The 20518-nt window shown below is 44.2% G+C and overlaps 1 protein-coding gene and 1 pseudogene across 1 annotated transcript in view; one reads left to right on the top strand and one right to left on the bottom strand.

Annotated features, from left to right (window-relative positions):
• Window positions 1–20518, bottom strand: part of STK39 (serine/threonine kinase 39) — a 323108-nt gene that overhangs the window by 141953 nt on the left and 160637 nt on the right. The gene's annotated exons all lie outside the window — the stretch shown is intronic.
• Window positions 1252–16612, top strand: LOC138433130 (tudor domain-containing protein 10-like; annotated as a pseudogene).

The raw sequence follows: 20518 nt of genomic DNA, 5'->3' as shown, positions 1-20518 counted from the left end.
CCAAACTAGGCAACTTAAAGTAACAACAATCCCAGGAGCCCAGGGGCAGTCAGACCGGCTTCCCTGGTGCCTGGGGTACTAGCAAAGTGCTTCCCCTCTGACCCCAGTCAGAACAAGCCCTTCTGGAATTCCTGACACGCGAGAAAACGGAAGATGAAGAAAGGACTGCTGTTTTAAGAAGGCCATCGGTGAGGGCTTACAGGAAAGTGAGAAGCGTATTACTGGACACTAGAGGATGACAGGGCCCTGCTGTGCAGTGACAGTTTGGCAACGCTGATACCTATGGTGAAGCGGGAGCAGAAATGGATCTCATGATCTAGCGGAACACATTTCCAGGCAGAGGGCTTAAAGGGACACCTGGGTTCTGCTTGCTGCCTGTGATAAATCATGAACTGAGAGATGAGCGAAAGGACTCACTGTTAAATACAAACCGGTTCCTCTTCCACAGCCTCGCCAGACATCCAGCAAGTCTCAAACCCAGCCCCGGCTTCAGAGCAAAGATCAAATTCAGGCTGTGACCAGTGACACTGTTAAGACTTTAGAAAGATCTAAGGTGGTGCTTCCTAGAAGCTTTTAAACAGACCTACGGCTTTCTAAGCTTCCCAGGGGGTGCAGCAGTAAAGAATCCATCTGCCAATGCAGGAGATATGGGTTCGATTCCTGGAGAAGGAAAAGGCAACCCATTCCAGTATTCTTGCCTGGAAAATTTCATGGACAGAGAAGCCTGGCAGGCTACAGTCCATGGGGTCACAGGGTCACAGGGCTGGACACAAGGGAACACATATGCATACACATATACATCAGGCTTTCTAAAGACCTCAAGAGCAGGCCTTACAGAATCTCTGCGTTACACAGCAAGACTTCTGAGAACCTCAAGGCTGTGGCCTGTCAGTGTCACATGGAGTCCAAAGTAGACAAAGCATCTCGAGGTCACGGCTTCTGTCTAATACGTGAACCTATCAACATTCACAGAAAACCCACAGTTTTACAGATACTTGTACTGTGAAATTACTGCCAGGTGAGACATAACAGAGGGTACAAAATGAAAAGAGCATTCAGATCCCAGAACTTTTAGGGGCAGGAAACAGTCTGAGAAGGCTACTCAGCTGCAAGCGGTGACTCCTTAAGAAAAAGGAAGGGTCACTTAAAAAGTAGAAGCAAGAGCCCAGAGCATGGAACTGAGAGACAGACAGAACACCGGTAGAGGCACAGGCAACAGCCAACTGGCCAAATTTCCCATCCGTCGTGGGCATGGAGCCTCTGGTTTTCCCACTTTGGTGCAGGCCTTCAAGAAGCCTGCCCTCCTGCTTTGTTCTGGCTGTGTGTCAGGAAGATGACTGGGGCAAGGCCCTTGACTTTGGGCCTGAGCCTGAAGCTGTAACAGGACGAGACTTCTGGAGAGTCTTGGAAACGCAAAGGTATATTTTGCATGTGGGAGGTATGTGGATTATTGTGGCCAGACGGTAGACCAGGGCAGGGCAGGTTTGTTTTATTTTTCTCCCCCAAAGATGCCCATAATAACACCTCCTGATCCAAGTGTTCTTCCAGAATCTTTCCAGCCCCACTATCAAGAGATGGAGTCCAGTGCCCTCTTCTTATACCTGGGTGGGTCTTTGCCTTCCCATAACCAACAGAGTCAAGTGTCAGAGAAGGTGATGTGGTTTCCACCTGGCTCAGCAGAGGATGTTGCAGTCACTGTATAGGCAGTATCATGCAGGCAGCCCTGAGGCCTCCATGCTGCAGGCAGGCCAGAAAGAGCCCACGAGGAGAGGGCCTGACCACCTGACTGCAGCTGCATGGGACCAGAAACCAGCCTGCTCAGACTTCTCCGAACCCTGACCCACAGAAGCGTGTTAAAATGACTTACTGTCTGAAGCTGCTATAGATAACCAGAGTAAGGACATTGATGAGGTTATTTATGGAATTTCATTTCCATTTTTTATAGTCAGGAATTCTTTAAAAATTCGTAGGTCATATTTGATATCCTGTGTGTGTGCGTGTGTGGGTGTGTGTGTGCGTGTGTGTGTGCGTGCGTGCGTGTGCGTGTGTGCGCGTGTGTGTGCATGTGTGTGTGCGCGTGCGTGTGTGTGCGTGTGTGTGTGCGTGTGTGTGTGCGTGCGTGCGTGTGCGTGTGTGTGCACGTGCGTGCACATGCATGCTCAGTCGTGTCTGACTCTGAGCCCCTGTGGACTGCAGCCCACCAGGCTCCTCTGTCCATGGAATTTTCCCAGCGAGAATACTGGAGTGGGGTGCTATGTCCTCCTCCAGGGGATCTTCCCAACCCAGGGATTGAAATCGTGTCTCCTGCATTGGCAGGTGGGTTCTTCACCACTGGGCCACCAGGGAAGCCATTTGATACCCCTCCCCACGACAAATACCATGCTCTACCATGCTTTGCTTCTTGGTCAGTGTTTTCTGACTGTCGATTTTCTGGGCAACTAAACAGTCAGATTTTAATTCATACTTCCACTTTTTTTTTTTCTGTCTGACCATGTTATTATTTATTAAAATACCAAGAAGAAAAAAGTCCATTTCTATCAATTATAGATAAGTGGCTCCAGCTAAATCTTGGCCCTTTTGCCAGTGATCTGAATTAACTTTTTTTTGACCTCTCGGAATTCAATGTTTACCTAGTTTTGCTAAAATCTGGCATTCTCTTTTTCCAGAATGTAAAAGGAGAATAAAAGAATAAGAATATTAAAATGCTCTATAGGCAACTGGAAGAAATTCTAGAGAAACAGAGACTCTTATAATTCAATAATAACAATTCAAAACACTGAGCTAGATCAGTGAAGGACACATGTATAGCAACTTCCTTATAATGCTTTAACATTTTCTAATGTGAAAGTATCAGATCTGATAAATGCTGCTTTTTGGATAATGGAACTTCATAACTTCGGAAATCCAATTTGAAAGGGCAATGCTGTGAAAGAGAATGTTCTGGAAGCAGAAAGGGAGCTATTCTGAAGAAGCAGCACAAAACAATAAGTAATCAGATTTCTTGTTTGGTTTTAGTCCTATCTAACCTCCAATATGGCATTTCCCCAAGACAGGGTGACAAAGAACAATGAGAGCAGCTAGAAGCCAAGAAAGCAGCATCCAATTTTGCAGCTATTGTCTTTGAGAAGGAACGCTCCTGCTGGAATGGGTGCCGAGCTGATCTGTGATTTTAGCTAATGAAGAAAACAATGGCAACGTTCTGTCCTGGTGAGATAAATAACATAGATGAGAAAACACACATCATATAAAACCAAAGGGTAAAAAGGGAGAATACATGTTTAGCAGTGGAGCAGAGCTGAAGATGCTCTGGATACAGCAGTGAGTTACCAACTTCACTTAATTGCAGGAGAAGGAGGCATGGGAATGAGAAAGAAGAGCACACAGCTAACGGCATACTGCTCCAGGCAGGCAGCAGAATGGACCGTGAAAACCACGAGAACCGTAACAAGCATCAGAGACACACTGTGATGGTCGGGTTTAGCTGTCGACTTGGCTATGCCACCATCCGCAGTTATTCAATCAAACACTAATGTAGGCATTGCCGTGAAGACATAGTAGACATAACTGTCTTTAACCGCAGGGAAATTATACCTTGATAATCTGGGTGGGCCTGATTCTATCAGTTGACAGGCCTGAACAGTTGAGCTAGGGCTTCTCTGAAGAAGAAACTGCAAAGCCTGTGGACAACAGCTTTGGCCATGCCCAAGAGTTGTGGCCTGCCCTTCATACCCTTCAACCCTATAGGCTCTCAGTTCAGTTCAGTCGCTCAGTCGTGTCCAACTCTTTGCGACCCCATGAATCGCAGCACACCAGGCCTCCCTGTCCATCACCAACTCCCAGAGTTCACTCAGACTCACGTACATTGAGTCAGCGATGCCATCCAGCCATCTCATCCTCTGTCGTCCCCTTCTCTTCCTGCCCCCAATCCCTCCCAGCATCAGAGACTTTTCCGATGAGTCAACTCTTCACATGAGGTGGCCAAAGTACTGGAGTTTCACCTTCAGCATCATTCCCTAGGCTCTACTCCTTAATTATGTCAGACAATTTCTTGCAATCAATTTCTTTATACCTTCCTGGTTCTGTTTCTCTGGTTGAAGCCTAACTGATACACTAAATCCAGCAGCCTCAGAGTGGTATTAAAAAATAAAAGGCAAACTAGCTAGCAGAAGAGCAGTGCCCACAAGAGCATCCACTGGGTTTTGGTAATGGAACATGTTAATGTCTCCAAATGAAACAGAAAGAGAGCTGAATAGAAAAGACAATAAGAAGAAAAATAACTAAGATGGACTGGATGATCATACCTTACTGCAGACTGCAGACTGGATTCCAACCTTGTAAAGACAGCCAACATAAAGATTAGGGGTGAGTTACCCATTAAACATCAGTCATGTGAACTCTGAGTGGTACAAGCAATGCCAGCACCTTGAAAAATGTTCTGCCAAGACCTAAATTTGCTTAGGGATTAACAATCCGTGAAAGATACTCAAGTGCATTTGAGTCTGGTAGAATGGAAACTCATCCAGACTCAGCAACTGTTATATAGAATGCAATATAGAAAATATTTGTCATATTATAATTTCACCAAAGCGTCTGCTTTAAAAATATACACATCCATACAAACATTTCCGAATAACTTTTAGATGTCAGTGCCAAAGAGTTCCTTCACAACAATTATGACTAACTGCCCTAAAGATGCATTCCAGCTAATACTCAGCTTAAAGTTCCTAATTAAACACGAGTAATAGGTTCTCTGAAAAAGCAGATCCCTACACAGATTTCCAGCATGCTCTCCATTACCAAGGATGAAGTCTGATTATGGTGAGACACATGATATACCTCTTTTGTGTGGGGGAAAAAAAAGGAATGGCAAAGAGTTGCTACCTCTATTGGTTACCAGCAGAACTTTACAGTTTCTCACTGTTTATCAGGGCGTGAGGCTCAAACGGAGGCATGTTTATTCTTTCTGGTTGTAAACTAAATACAACATCCATATTGTAAAATATTATGCACCCAACAGCAAGTATCAAATAGATCATCAAAACACAAGAAGACGCTAGTAGAGCATTCATCACTGCTGAACGTAAGGAGGAGGAGGTGCGCCTATATACGTTTCTCGATTCATCTGCATCTGTACAGAGTATTTCCGAAAGAACTTATCAGACTTGGTGATGGCTCTGAATTGAGAGAGGGACTTCTTTTCACTGGGTCATGTACATTAAGGAACCCCAATATATATCACCCGTTCCCTGCCCTCCTCTCCCAGTTCTGAACTAATTTAGAAGTATGACCAGTCAGTCTGGACAGGGGGCGGTCAAAAATCACCCTTTTTACAAAGGTGATACTTGACAATGTGGCTTGAATGTTGAGCCAGCAGCCTTCCTTGATGAATGACCCCTGGATTTAGACAAGGCTTACCTATCCTGTCCCCAGCAAGCACAACCAGCACATTCCTACCTCACCCAGGCAGGGCCGCAGTGACTGACCAGTAGCACCTCTCTCTATGAGCAGCCCACTCCCTCAGAAAGGGAGGGCAAGGGGCTGGGCCCCATGTGCCCACTTCCTCCCTCCAAACTCACCAATCAGATACACTGCTGGGCAGAGACAGGCCAAGAATGTCTTGCTCATTGCATGAGCAGTGAAGAAACATTCCCTCTGCCTCTTCCTCTTTTGGCATCATTTGCAATTTTATCATTATTATGTACAATGCTGTCAGTCAAAAATCAGGTATTTAAAAATTAAAGATATACATACCTCTTGTTTAAAAATGCAAACAGAATTCTTTTTATTAAAAAAAAATAACAGAAAGTAAAAGTAACCACCTCCTATCTCAAAACAATATTCAAAGATATGACTTTTCCAGGAGGGGAAGAAGTAATAGTAAGATGAGCTACTAAATGTTTAAGAACGAAAATGGTGAAACCTTCTATAAAATCTTGATGTGACCATGAGGCCAACTTATGGTTCACCCACATTTGCCATAATATGTGTACCATTTAGGATTTCCAACATTTTTTTAATTTTCATGCAACAAATTCTGGAATGAAGACTCACCATTAAAGTACTGGTCTGGTCAATGAAACCACCATCAAACTTTCGACCACATAGGGCCTGTAGTGACAACACACAGGGCGTGAAACGACAGGAGTTGGTGCTTTTTAGTATTCTGCCTTTACACTTCTCTCCACCAGAGGGATGAGTCTGTGTTCTTTTATATTACAGAGTAACGGATTCTGTTGTTTTTGTTAATCTGGTTAACCTGCTATCTTTGCTACAAAATCCAAAGATACTAAGAAGATATTCCAACATGCATGACAATTTAGAGCTCTGAAAGCACATGCCCTGGGGGTAAGACACAGTTCCATATATTCTGAGTCCTCACATTGAGAGTATCTTGTGTTTTGTTGTTGTGTAGATGCTAAGTTGTGTCTGACTTTTTGCCACCCCGTGGACCATAGCACACCATGCTTCTCTGTCCTTCACAATCTCCTAGAGTTTGCTCAAACTCTTATCCATTAAGTTTTTGGTGAGGGGTAACTAATATATGCTTGTTAAATGTGTAAAGAACATTTTCCTGCTGCCTGAAAAAAATTTGCCAAAGCAAACTTTGTATCAGGAGGAACTTCTCCCGATACTTCTCTCACCATTGCCCCTGGAGAGGGAAGTCAGAAGCTGCAGATACAGCATCACAGGGATCTTGAAGGGATATGAGGGGAGGGGCAAGTTAAGATCCCATTACATGCTGAAATCCTTTTAGCTTCTCACATCCATAATCCCTAGAGTCAGAGCACACTTGAAATTTGCTGCAATGAACACAAAATCCAGCTCTGGGAACCAGCACTCAATACAGACTACTAATGGGTAACAGACACTTAAAACTTGCTAGTTGGATGCATGAATGAATAAGTCATCCTTGGCTAAAACACACAGGCACAGTAAGGGTCTGGGCCAGACCATCTCAACCTGCAACTCAAAGGCATTTTATCATGTCCTTAGACAGCTACTACCCTTTGCCATCACGGACCCTGTTATTGTGGTGACATGATTAACAGACAAGTCTGAGGAAGCTAGGGCTTCCCTGGTGGCTCAGATGGTGAAGGATCTGCCTGTAATGTGGAAAACCAGGTTTGATCTCTGGGTCAGGAAGATCCCCTGGAAAGGAAATGGCAACCCACTCCAGCATTCTGGCCTGGAGAATCCCATGGACAGAGGAGCCTGGTGGGCTACAGTCCATAGAGTTGCAAAGAATCAGACACGACTGAACAACTAACACTTCACTTCACATGAGGAAGCTAAAGGGCTTAATTTATTCTACCAGTTTAAGCAAAGCAGCAGCTGCTGTCAAGAAAACTCTGGGCTTTCCTCTAAGCATCTGAAGATCCTGAGAGGAAAAGCATGGTTATAATCGTCAAATAAGAGCAAAGTGGATGATCAAAATGGATGGGCCCATCTGCCTCAGAGACGATATACTAATGTCTTGCTGTGCAGGGAATAATTCAAAGAGGCAAACAAGTCTGTGGTGGTTCACTGCCATCGTGGTCCCTTTGTAATGGACTCCATTCCCTACCCTTCTGTCTGCAAAGGGCAGAGACTTCAGATGGGAGTTCAGTTACAAAAAAAAAAAAAAAAATACATACACAGCACTGACTTGCACTTTGGGTTGAAAGACTGAGGAATTTGATTCTAGCTCAAAATTGAACTGATTAGAAAGAAGAGCCAACGATGACATCATAAGGTCTCCGTGTGAAAATATGCCTCCTGCTGAAATCTCTGCCTGCTCCCCCTCCAGCTGTCTTTACAGACCACTCCACCCAAGTTGTTATCTCAGTCAAAAGCCTCAAAAACGTAACAGGGGACAAGGAATCCCTCTCATGGTCACCTCCACAGGCGGCTGAAGCCTCTGAAGAGGACAAGACAGGAACTGCCCAGACCACTGCCCGAGTACCAGTCAGTCACCATTAGTTGCTCAGTGTGTCTGACTCTTTGCAACCCCACAGACTGTAGCCCACTAGGCTCCTCCAACCCCAGGCAAGAATATGTTGAGACTTTGCCCCAGAAATAAATACGGAGTGGGTTGCCATTTTCTTCTCCAGGGGATCTTCCCAACCCAGGGATCGAACCCAGATCTATATTGCAGGCAGATTCTTTACAGTCTGAACCACCAGAGAGACCCTCCTGGGTGGTGGGGTGTGTCAACTACAACAGCACAGTCTAACAGTGGTGCCGTATTCCTTGATTTGAGGGTCAGAAAGGCAAAAACCTTGTCACTCTATGTGTGGAAAGGGTAACAGGTGTCCACAGAAGTGTCAAAACCAAATAAGAAGCAGGCCTTCAACTCCCTCCTGTTCCTCGCTTCTACATTTCACTTCGTTCACTTTTCAGTCTTTTTTTTTTGAACTGGAACTGCCCTGCCACTGAGATTTCATCTTTACACTCTAACTCTTTATGCTTCAGTATTCTGAAAGCAAATCTCAGGCTTCAGATCATTTTACCTGTAAATACTTCAGCACACATCTCTAATAGAGAAGGACATTTTAAAACACAATCATGATGTTTTCACAAACAACAAAATCACCAATGATTTCTCAGGAGAATTAAGTTATCAGTCTATGTTGTATCTTATCCCACGGTCTCAAAAATGTCTTTTCAGCTTATTTATTCAAAACAAGATCTAAACAAGACCCACACATGATCCATACTACTAAATCTGTAATAGGTCTCATTAGGGTTTCGCTTAAAAGCCAGCCATCATAACCACTTAAGTAGGCTCTGACTTAGATGGAAAGAGCCTGTTTTCTTATTGCTAACAAGAAACACCCACCACCTCCAGAGGGAGAACACTCACTTGCTTTATATCACTGGGAAAATTAATTCTCAGTAATAACTGAAAGCTACGATGAAGGTTCCAGTGTAAAAATGCTCCAGACAGGAGTTTTATTTCTGGGGCAAAGTCTCAACTGTGTTTCAATTCAGAGTTGAAAAGGGCCATAAATTCTATTTTTGTTAGTCCATTTAGTACTAAGAAGAGATTGCCAGAGCAGTAAAATAAGTTACACAGATTTCCCTGTAATAGATTTGGAAAAACTACATATTCTAATTCTTGTATTTGCCAAAGACAACACTGTCCAACTACCGAATTTAAAAAGAAACCAAGATATATAACAGTTGTATATTCTCATGGGGTTAACTTTTTTTTTTTAAAAAAAAATTGGAACTTCAGCTTCCTTGGTAAGGGCTAGATGGGGGCCACATGGTGAAATATAAATGAGTTTGACAAGTACTCCAAGCCTAACTATGGGATCTGATGCTCTTCTAAGGATCCAAACCTCTTATCACATCTGCTAATTGGTAGGAAAACGAAGTATATGTGGATGCCATCATTGTTTTTCTTTTCCTGCCTAATGCCAGTAAGAGTCCAGTGGCTAACCTGGAAGACAGCTAAGACAAGAAAGGTGGAAGGCACTCAGAAAATGGATCGTTAATGCTTGAAGCAAGAGGCTCTGCATGTGTAGGACCCACGCTCTGGGATTTGTTCTGCACGCTGGTCTCAGCTATCACTCTTGTGGCTCAGCGTGTCCACGTTCCTCTCTCCAGGCCACACCCTCCCGTGATCTGCAGATACAGACACTGGTCTACTCTCTCTCCATGTGAGATGAGACATCCCACAAGGTTTACCACTTTCTAAACATTCAGTGTCATTCCCAGTAAAGGTTTCCTACCTGCCAAACTCAGCATCAGAAAGAAAGTCAACCTCAGCTTTTCCTGAAATCTCCTCCTCTCCCTTCCCACCCTCTCACTCCATCCTCATGGAAACCTTGCAAATCCTCAGTTCCGTCCGAGTATCTCCTGCTTCCAAGTATCTCCTTACTCTGTTCTACCTTCATCCTCCACTGAGTCTCACCTGGACTGAACACCAGCCTTCCAACCTGGCTGCTGTGGCCAGTCTTGCCCCTAAACCACTGCCCACAATGCGGCCAGAATGGTTTTCCTAAAGGCAAACTAGATCATTGCACATCTCTTCTTCTTTTCATTTATTTATTTATTTTTTGCTGCACTGCGGGGGCTTGTGGGATCTTATTATAATAATAGTCCCCCAACTGGGGACTAAACCCAGGCGGTGGCAGTAAAAAACACTGAGTCCAAAACACTGGACTACCAGGAATTTCCCTCTCTGCTTAAATTCTTATCAGAGTTCCCCAAAGCTGGCAGGGAGTGGGGGGAGGGAGGCAAAAAATGCAAAAACCTAACTCCTCATCAAGACACATAAGACATTTTTTGTTCTGGCTCTTATCCACCCCTCCAACTTTCCTCGACTTCAATCACACAAACAATTTTGCTCTTCCAATACATTTTCAAGCATTTGCCCAGGAAGGCTCCCCACCTGAGATAAGCTACCTTGCTGACTGGCAAAAGAACACATATCCTGCACAAGACAATGAAAGCATTGGGTCCTGGATGAAGTCCTCTGCCACCTCGCCCTCCTCGACACACCCCAGCATCCGTGCGTCGTCCCCTCCCAGTGCTGACCCTTATGCTCCAGACGTGGCTTTCTGTCCAAGGCTTCCCCTCGTCTGTGCGGCCACCACCCGAGTTGCTCAGGCTCAAATCTCACTGTCAACATTTTTAACTTTTTATTTTATATTGGAGTAGAGCCGTTTAACAATACTGTAATAGCTGCAGGTGCACAGCAGTGTGACCCAGCCATACACATACATGTATCCATTCTCCCCCAAACTCCCCTTCTGTGCAGGCTGCCACATAACATCGAGCAGAGCTCCCTGTGCTAAACAGTAGGTCCTCGTTGATTATCCAGTTTAAACACTGCAGGGTGGACCTGTCGATCCCAAACTCCCTAACTATCCCTTCCCCCCTTACTATCAACTTTCATTCTTCTCTTGGGATACTTACAGATGAAGGCTGTCTTACCTCTGGACCCTAGCACAGTCCTGGAACTCGATACATGAAAAGTCAGTGTCTTTAGAATCCCCGCCCTCTAGAGTCCTCTGGGTCGCACATCGTGCCTCCTCTGCATGGAGCCTCTGAATATATATAAGCCTCCACTGACCTCGAAATCTTCTCAACCCCCAAGCTATCACAGTCTCCTACTGCCCTTTCCCATCAAGCTTTGAAAAATCACCCACTAGCACTTCCTTACCATCTCTTTACTCATTAAATCTGAATGTCCAGCTTCTCCCCTTACTGCTAAAACTGAGCTAAATCCAATGTCCTTTGAGAAGACCTCGTTTTCCTTCCCCTCACTGCAGAAATCAAAACCGCTGACCACTTCCACCTTGCTGGCTCCTGTGACGCCACTTTCTTTCCCTCTGTGCTCCACCTGGCCCGTTACTGCTCCCCAAGGACTTCACCACGGTCCCTGTAACACCCTCCTTGGCAGTCTCAGCTGACCACGTGGTTCCCACAGCAGCCTCCATGGAGAGGACTGCTAAATACAGCTCTTTCGGTCGCGGTCTCTACTGAGTCCCACATTTCTGTCTCCCTCAAACTGAAGTCCCAATGGAGCTTCACACTCCAATAGATGGCAACAAGCCTGGCACCTCTCTCCCCTCCTCAATGGCCACCCTCCTGACCATATGGCCTCAGTCTCTTTCCATCGTCTCTCTTGTGTGATTTGCTCCTCTCTCCATCATTCGCCAGGATCCTTCAATTCTGATGTTTTAATAGTGCTGACTCATGTCCTTTCCTCCCTACACCTCTGCCGCGGTCCTAGCTGAAACCCGCACTGACTCACGCCTCAAGGTCTTTAACAGCTTCCGCTGGCCCATGGCTCCTCCTTCAGGCTGCCCACGACTCTCCACTTTTCCAATCAAACTTCCACAGCTGCCTCCCTGCCTCCAGGGTGCCCCTCACTGGCTCCTCACACCTTAGAGCACCACCTCCAAAATCCACGGATTAAGACTCAAGGCTCCTCATATTCTAGACCTAATCGAACTTTAAAATCTCACTTTCTACTGCTTCTCTTCATGCAAGCTTTCCTCTCTCCCAGGGCTTCTCAAATATGCCTGACCATACAACTTACCTAGCTCCTTCGTTAAAATGCAGACTGTCAGGTCCTACTCAAGATCAAATGAGGCAAAAACTCCCAGGATTCTTTGTGACTAGCCAAAAAGGATGGATGTTTTGGGAGTGGGGAGGCAGGTGGTGTGTGTGGGTGGGTGGGTGGGTGGGTGGGTGGGTGTGTGTGTGTGGGTAGGTATATGTGTGTGGGTGTGTGTGTGTGTTTCGCTGTGCGACCCCATGAACTGTAGCCCACCAGGCTCCTCTATCCAGTGGTGGTAGAGTGGAAGGTTAAATAAACAGCCTAAAATAAGCTGATTTGATTATCTAAATTAATTTGTCTCCCATAGTACTGATAACTGCTCCTAAGATCAAATTATACTGGTGGTGGTTTAGTTGCTCAGTTGTGTCCGACTCTGCAATCCCATGGACTGTAGCCTGCCAGGCTCCTCTGTCCACAGGATTCTCCAGGCCAGAATACTGCAGTGAGTTGCCATTTCCTTCTCTAGGGAATTATACTGGTAGGGCAAGAGAAAGAAGAGGGGGGGGAAATTTTCAAATCCCCACTATTATCAGAAACCTTTCCTGAGTCCTCTAGCCACTCTTCCTTTAATCACAAAACTCCCTTAAAATTACCCATAATCTCTCCATATATATAAATGTCTACTACAAAGAGGAAGGAAATGCTTTTGTTCTCCTTGTCCCAATCATGATGACAATGAAATTAAATAATCACTTTTATTATCTGGGGTAAAGCTCTTAAATCAATAAATGCTATTTTCCCAAGAAAAATAACTTAAGCAGAAACCTTAATGTGTGTATATCTACTATGTTTTATTTTAAACATTAATTATATTATCTAACTGTTAAATATAGGGTTATAATGTTAAGATTCATGTACTTTTATATTTTTCACATTACAGAGAAAAATGTTTTTTAATCTAATTTCATTACAATACACATTTTAATGATATTGGTTGAGATTATTAGAATATAAAATTGATTCACATTTATTATAGAAAATTTGGGAAATAAAGAAAAGAACAAAGATGAAATTAGTATTCTTCCACTAGGTAACAGTACAACATAGCAGTTGCCAACAAAAGGTCTTTTGTATCGGACAGATTTGAGGCTAAGTTCCAACCTAACCACTCACTGGATTATCAATACTTACCCTAACGGTCCCTCTCTTCACCAGCAAAACTGAGTCACAGTACCTACCTCATCAGGTTATAATGAGGACAAAGGAGACGACACGTATAAAACATTTTTAGTCCAGTGCCTCCAGATTTAGCAGGTGTTCAAAAAAGGCTGCTTGGTCATGAAGTCTACTCCAGGAAAAAAAAAAAAAACGGGCATGGCCTCAGCCTCAAGAACTCCCAGAAAATGAATCACTGTGGACTCTATCCAAATACGAGGAGTTTTAAAACCTGCCATAGACTTGCTGATTTTCTTAGAAACATCCAGCCTGATACGACTATTTTTAGATATGTGAGCTCACTATTATGAACACAGCTAATAAATGAGTGGACGAAGATGGCATCAGGCCAGAACTGTTCTCTAAAGTCTCCATACAGAAAGAAAGATGTGGCACTCAGGTTATAATGCTATAATGAGATTTAAAGTATTAATGATACAATGTCTGAATTAAAGATAAACTCCCTTATGAGAACTTTTCTATATTTAAATTCTGAATTATACTCTTATAAATATCTCTGTTGAATCAGTGAGCATAGAAAAAATCTTGCAAAGGATATAATTGTGCCCCAAACCACGAGGGAGAGAGAACAAGCTATAAACTTATTATTGTAGGACCACATCTTAACACATGCCTCTGTGTCCTTGTCCTACTAAGCTTGGTTTCCTAACACCAGCCTGGGTTAAAGTTGACAAGTACCACCAAGTAGACCATTTCTCCAGCACTCTGAAACTATCCAGGTGATACAATGCAACCAGAGATAATGTCTTTGAAAATGTTAGCATTCTACTACATCATTAAAGAGAGAAAGAAAGCAGCGCCAGGTCATGTCCAACTCTTGTGAACCCATGAACTGTAGCCTGCCAGGCTCCTCTGTTCATGGGATTCTCCAGGCAAGAATACTAGAGCAGCTTGCCATTTCCTTCTCCAGGGGAAACTTCCCGACCCAGGAATTGAACCCAAGTTTCCCACAATGCAGGCAAATGCTTTACTGACTGAGTTATAGGGGAAGCCCACTACATCACTGCTGACTGCTTTTTAATCACACAACAATTCTTCCATACCTATCTGAAAGAGAAATACTCCTTCCAAAAATATACACACACATAAGTATTCATGTGTCCATTCCATGTTTTCACGAAATCACATGCATTTTCAGATCCTCTTCAAAGAGGAGTCCTCCTTCTGTAGGTTCCACAGAACAGAGACATTGCCCAGCTTGTTGCTCCCTGAATTCCAGAGCCTGGGACCCTCGCTGGCACACTTCAGATGTCCAACCAAGAGCAGTAGAATGAAAGAAGGCATACAGTCAGTAAATGCTTGAATTTATGCCAGAGGTTGTGCCCAATGATTCTACTTTGCAATATGCGACAGAATCACAGTCTATAAAGGTGGTAAATTCAGCACTTACTGAGTTCTTCCTGTATGCTTTTCATTTTACAAACCTGTCTCCAACACCTATAAGAGCTGTGCAAATAGGTACAATGGATAAAAGTCTCAAAAATAAAAGTCTCATCAAAGCTGAATTATAATATTTATTGGAGGTCTCACAGCAAGCTAACACTAACCCTTTCTCAAAATTCATGTAGAGTAATTGAAACAACTGTGTAAAACAACCCAAAGTCCTCACAAGATTTATTCATCTTTACTCTTCAAGTACCCCAACCTAGAATAGTGGCTAGCATGTTGTAAGCATCAACAAATGTTTGATCTTTTTTATCAAGTGCACATCTCTTAATAATGGAAACAAATATTTGTTGCAAAGGAAAGAGGGCATGAGAAAGGACAACTGTTAAGCGTACACTCAAGGTACACTTGAATTTTCTCATTCAAGGTCTGCACAATCATTGTTATCTAGCATCTTTTACTTCCTCTTACAGGAAGACTAGAAATCTCCATCTATCCCAAGGTGATTTTGAAACTACCCCTATTGGACTTTAACACATGCTATCTTGGCCAGTTTATTATGGCAACAAGACAGTGGGCCTGCTGCCTCCCAGATGCTGAACCTGATGGGATACCATCGAGGGCACGTTCTCAGAAGGCCATTTGCAGCAGCATGGATATGACACCAGGTGAAGTCAGTCAGGAGAAAGACGAATACCGTACGACATCACTTACACATGGGATCGAAACTACGGCGCAAATGAGCTTATTTACAAAACAGAAACTGACTCACAGACAGAGCACAGCCTTGTGGCTGCCAAGGTGGATGGGAGGTGGGGGAGTCATGGACGGGGAGTCTGGAATTAGCAGGTGCAAACTGTTACCGGGTTGGCCACAAAGTTCATGCAGATTTTTACATAAGATACTACGGAAAAACCCAAATGAACTCTGTGGCCAACCCAATATATATAGAATATATATACAAATAACAAAACCCTACTGTATAGCATGGGGAACAATAGTCAATATCCTATAATAAGCCATAACGGAAAAGAATATGAAGAGAATATATATATACACATATAATATTCTGAGGAGGGAATCCGATGCCTTCTAAAGGACTTCAGCCCTCTGCATGTCCAGAGAGTGCAGAATGGCTGCAAATGCTTCGCGTTCGTAGACCTGGGCTCTGTGCACAAAGTGCACTTGCGATCCAGGGACCGAATGGGGAGCACTGCCACAAACGAAAACTATACGTGAATCCCAACAACAGGTCTCCCAAGGGGACCCCGATGTGACTGAGCGGCCCCAGGCACTGCCGATTTTGGAGACGCCCTCTGCTCAAAGATTTGCCAGAACCACTGCTTGTCCACAGCTCACTCCCAAAGCTTCTGGTGAGCCCTGTCAGACAGAGAAACCCAAGACAAGCTTCTCTGCAGTTCCCATGGAAATGAGAGGGTCCTTCTTGGTGCTGCTCCTGAGGGAATGTTTCTGAGACCTGGGCTGGCTGGCCACTGTCCCCAGCATCGGCAGGGAGGTGGGGCTGCTGGTGACCAGTACTGTCCCTCAGACCCCCTTCTTCTGGGCCACGCACATCACCGAGACTCTGCAGCAGAACATGCAGGCCCTGTTCAGCGCCCTGGCTGAGGCGGAGCAGCAGCAGGCCTACCAGCACAACTTGGCGGTGCGGCACAGGACCCGCGGTCTGGCCGAGTGCCACCTGGGTAATTCCTGACCAGCCTAAAACAGCTGCAGGGTGCTGAACCACGTGGACTCCTGGGCAGTGGTCATATCCATGGATTCTGGCCAGTCAGCCACCATCCTGGTGCAGTCCCTGCACAGCCTGGACAGTGATGATTTCTGGACCATCCCACCACCTCCACCCCACTCAGCCACTCATGCTGGAGAAAGGTATTTTGAGTTTGAATCAGGTTACCCATCGCATCCTTGAAGGGAAGACCACCAGTGCTTTGGACTTGGGAGTCATACATCCTGAAGTCTGAAGAGTTTAAGTGACGTGGCTACAATCAGCAAGTTCCCTCTCCCGTCTAGGTTCTGCCCGCCCTGCCCTTTCACTCTTGAGGTCCCGGGGGGTGAAAAAGGCCACAGTGGTGCCTAGAACTGACTGGCTTCCCCTTTGCCTTTCCCTAGCTCACTTCTCAGCATGTCGTGTGTCTTCACCGTGAACATCGGAACCAAACAGGGAGGCTCCCATGGGGTTGAAAGTCTGACGTGGCCAATGTCTTCTCTCCTGTCTCCTGTCTCTTCCTGGTACCCCCAGAGCATGATCTAAGTTGCCCTGACAGTTCTGGAGAATGGAGAGGCCCATTGCTTAATTCTCCTGGCATTCCACTGTAGAATCAGGTAGGGAGCATCTAAACGCTGATCTGTCAGCATGGTGAATAAATGTTGGCATACTTCACACACACACAAATTCACTGGATTGAGAATATCAGGTTGATAACAAGCTTCGTAGTTTCCTCATGTCACAATGACTTGGCAATATCCAGATGCAGAGGCCAAAAAAATAAACTTAAAAAAATGATATGAACCTTTAAAAAAAAACTGTAACAGGAAACCAAAATTTCATTTTATACCAACTCTACTTGTTACTAAGAAACCTTGAGAGACGCTGGAGAAACCTCCAATGCTTTTGATTGCCCAGTCTATTTTGAGAGAGAGGTTTGGAAAGTGAAATGGCCAAAGACAGCCTGCATGGAGAAAAAGTTAAAAAGCTGAGTGCCTGGGAACTCTGAGGCAGGCTAATCAGTCTCTGAAAAGTCAATAGCAGACACAGCCATGAATCAATTCAAGCAGTTCATCATGGTTAATTGAAAAATTTGCTGACTCTTTCAAGGTTTATATTGCATCCACAATTGGGAAACTCCAAAGTCTTTTTACAGTGGAAAGGTTCAAGGCCAAATGAAAGTCATCCGAAGTCAAAAGAATGCAAGACCATGTTAGAAGGAGCCACAGGACCCCTACAGCTACTCTCCTGTAGAAGGAGAGAACTCTGATTTACTTTTAGGAGAACTGGGCTCTGGGTTAGGCCAGGGGAGCCATCCGATCCAGAATAAGGTGTTTCAAACAGTTTCATCACTTGTTTGAAAAAGAAAAGCCTACCCTTATTGAGTATTTACTTAGCATATGGCTTATTTCACTACACTAAGAACTTCACTGTGCATTATCCTGTGTGTGTGTGCATGTAGCCATATATATATATAGCTTCGGTGGTGGTTTAGTTACTAAGTCGTATCCGACTCTTGTGACCCCGTAGACTGTAGCCTGCCAGGCTCCCCTGTCCATGGGATTCTCCAGGCAAGAATACTGCAGTAGGTTGCCATTTCCTTCTCTTTATTTAGATATAATTCACCTATGACACAATTCATCGATTTAAATAGTATATGTCACAGAGTAACCATCACCACAATCAATTGTAGGCAAAGGTTATTACCCCCAAAGGAAACCCCACGTCCAGTAGCAGTTATTCCCTATTTGCTGCACAGCCTCCAGTCCTAGACAATCACTCATCTACTTTCTGCCTCTAATCATTTGCCTGTTCTGGGCATTTCACCTAAACAGACACATGCAGTACATTGCCCTTTTTTCCATTCATTAGCTGATGACATTCGGGTTGTTTCCAGTTTGGGTCCTTAAGAATAATGCTGCCATGAACATTTGTGTACAAGTTCTGGTGTTTTCTCCTCAGCACGTATCTGAGTGGCATTTCTGGATCATGTGTTAAATTCTGAGAAATTCCCAAAGCAGCTGCCCATTTTACACGCCCACCTGTAGCATTTGAGGGTTCCAACTGCCCCACATCCTCACTAACGCTTGTTGCATCTGTCTTCTTGGTTACAGCCATCCTCCTGGGCACCAGGTGGGATCTCACTGTTCTGATTTACACTTCCCTCTCTCGCATTATCTCACTTAATCATCATGGCGATCCCATGAGGTAAGAACCAGCCCTCACTCCTGTTTGGTACACAAAGAAACTGTGGCTTGGAGAGCAGAAGCAACTGGCTGAAGGTCTGGTCATGTGCAGACTCTGCACCCCACAGAGCCCCTTCAAGAGCATGACACAACTACCGGGCTCACACCATCCTGAGGAGGTGGAACCAGATGCCCTCTTAAAGGCCTTTCCAGCTGGGAAGTTCTGGCTTCATGAATTCACACTGTGCAAAAGTCCCTTTTCTAGGTGCATTTTCACTTGGGCCCCCAAATCAGTAATATCTGAACTTCTTCTGAGTAGGAGGGTTGGGTTCTAATCATAATAAGATGAGGTTACAACCCGACATGCCAGCTCAAGGCCAAATCTGAGGCCAACTGGAATGAGTACACAGGACTTAATATTGTGACTGAACCATACCAAACTGCCCACATGCAACTCTTCTAGAACTTCAAAGATGGCAATTTCATCTTCGGTGTGTATTTCATGAGCTAACCTTACTCTCGGCTTTCTATGTACTTTCTTACCCTCCTTTTCCCTTTACCTCCTTTTAGTCATCTACCAAATAAATTTTATCCAGTCAATTGTTTGCATCTTTGTAAACCATCTCAAATCTTTTTTGAAATCAAGTGGAGTAGTAAAGAAATAAACATACCAAAGTGTTTTCAAGTAAGCTTCAAAATAGCCCACAGCTGCAGCCTCTTTCATCAGACTGTGTACTTTCCTAAGCAAACTGTTCTCCAAGAAACAGAAAACACTGCTCCTCTCTGTACCTTGACAGGAGAGAAAATGCTTTTATGATATTCTAAATTAGACACGCTTTACAAAATAATTTATGAAAGGAGAAAGACAGGTAGTCACTGCCCAGCAGGAAAAAAAGGCAGAAAGCAATGATTCATTTGTACACTCACAAATACATGTGTTGTTTCTCCTGGAGTACCTCCTTGAGATTTTTTCCTTTGATTTATGTCTAATATTCCATGATACTTTGTGATGACTGAATGCTGTACTGAAGGCCACAGCTAACTATTAGAATTCGACAGGTGCCTAGGAAAATATTCAACATTGCTTTAAATTTTCTTCTCTTTTAAAGGTAATTATTTAGATCCCATAAGGTATATCCATGCTTTAATGCAGTTCTTTCATTTCCAAGACTTTGCCTTATCTCAAGAGATCATCACACTTGTGCTGACAGATGCATCGACTCAGAGAGAAAACTGCAAACCACAAGTGTCCATCAGTTCAGTGCTGCTTAAATGAACTAAGGTGTGTGAGTGTAGAAATAACTACGATACAGCCATTAACAATCAGAATGCTACCAGCTGACATGGGAGAAGATAGAAATCTTTTTATTGAAGAAAAGCAAGGTACTTCATCATTGGAATAGTGTGAGGTCATGTGTACAACGGTACATCACATCTATCTGTGTATTTATTCACAAGCAGGATGGATGTGTAACAGCATGTCAAGAGTAGTTATCACTGGACAGTGACAGGTCAGGGAGTTTTACTACATCTGGTGCTTTTCATTTTTTTCTCATAAAAAGCAGGTGTTACTAGCTTTTAACTGAAACACTGTATCTGATTTTGCCAGAAGCTTAGAAAAGAAGCCCAGTGTGCAGAGCACTGTCCTAGGCAGTAAGAAGTACACAAAATGTGAAAATGAAGGCTAAGAACCCTCAACCTGCTGATAACCTGGCTGGAAAGGTCAGACGTTGCAAAAGAAGCGATTCAGTTGCAAGTAGTAAAAGATGGAGCTTCAAAAGGGAGTCGAGTGTGCGCACATGCCATGAACATTCAGAAAAGAAGAGCAACAGCAAACTGTGCAACTGTGAGCCCATAAGCGAGAAGGGCTTCCTGAGTGTTTGGGAAGGATTTGTGACAGCGGAGAGTGGAAGGAGAAGACGGTGACAGGATGAGATGGTTGGATGGCATCACCAACTCAATGGACATGAGTCTGAGCAAACCCCCGGA

The sequence above is a fragment of the Ovis canadensis genome, chromosome 2, assembly GCF_042477335.2.
Source record: "Ovis canadensis isolate MfBH-ARS-UI-01 breed Bighorn chromosome 2, ARS-UI_OviCan_v2, whole genome shotgun sequence".
Lineage (NCBI taxonomy): Eukaryota > Metazoa > Chordata > Mammalia > Artiodactyla > Bovidae > Ovis > Ovis canadensis.
This window is presented reverse-complemented; position numbering and strand designations above follow the sequence as displayed.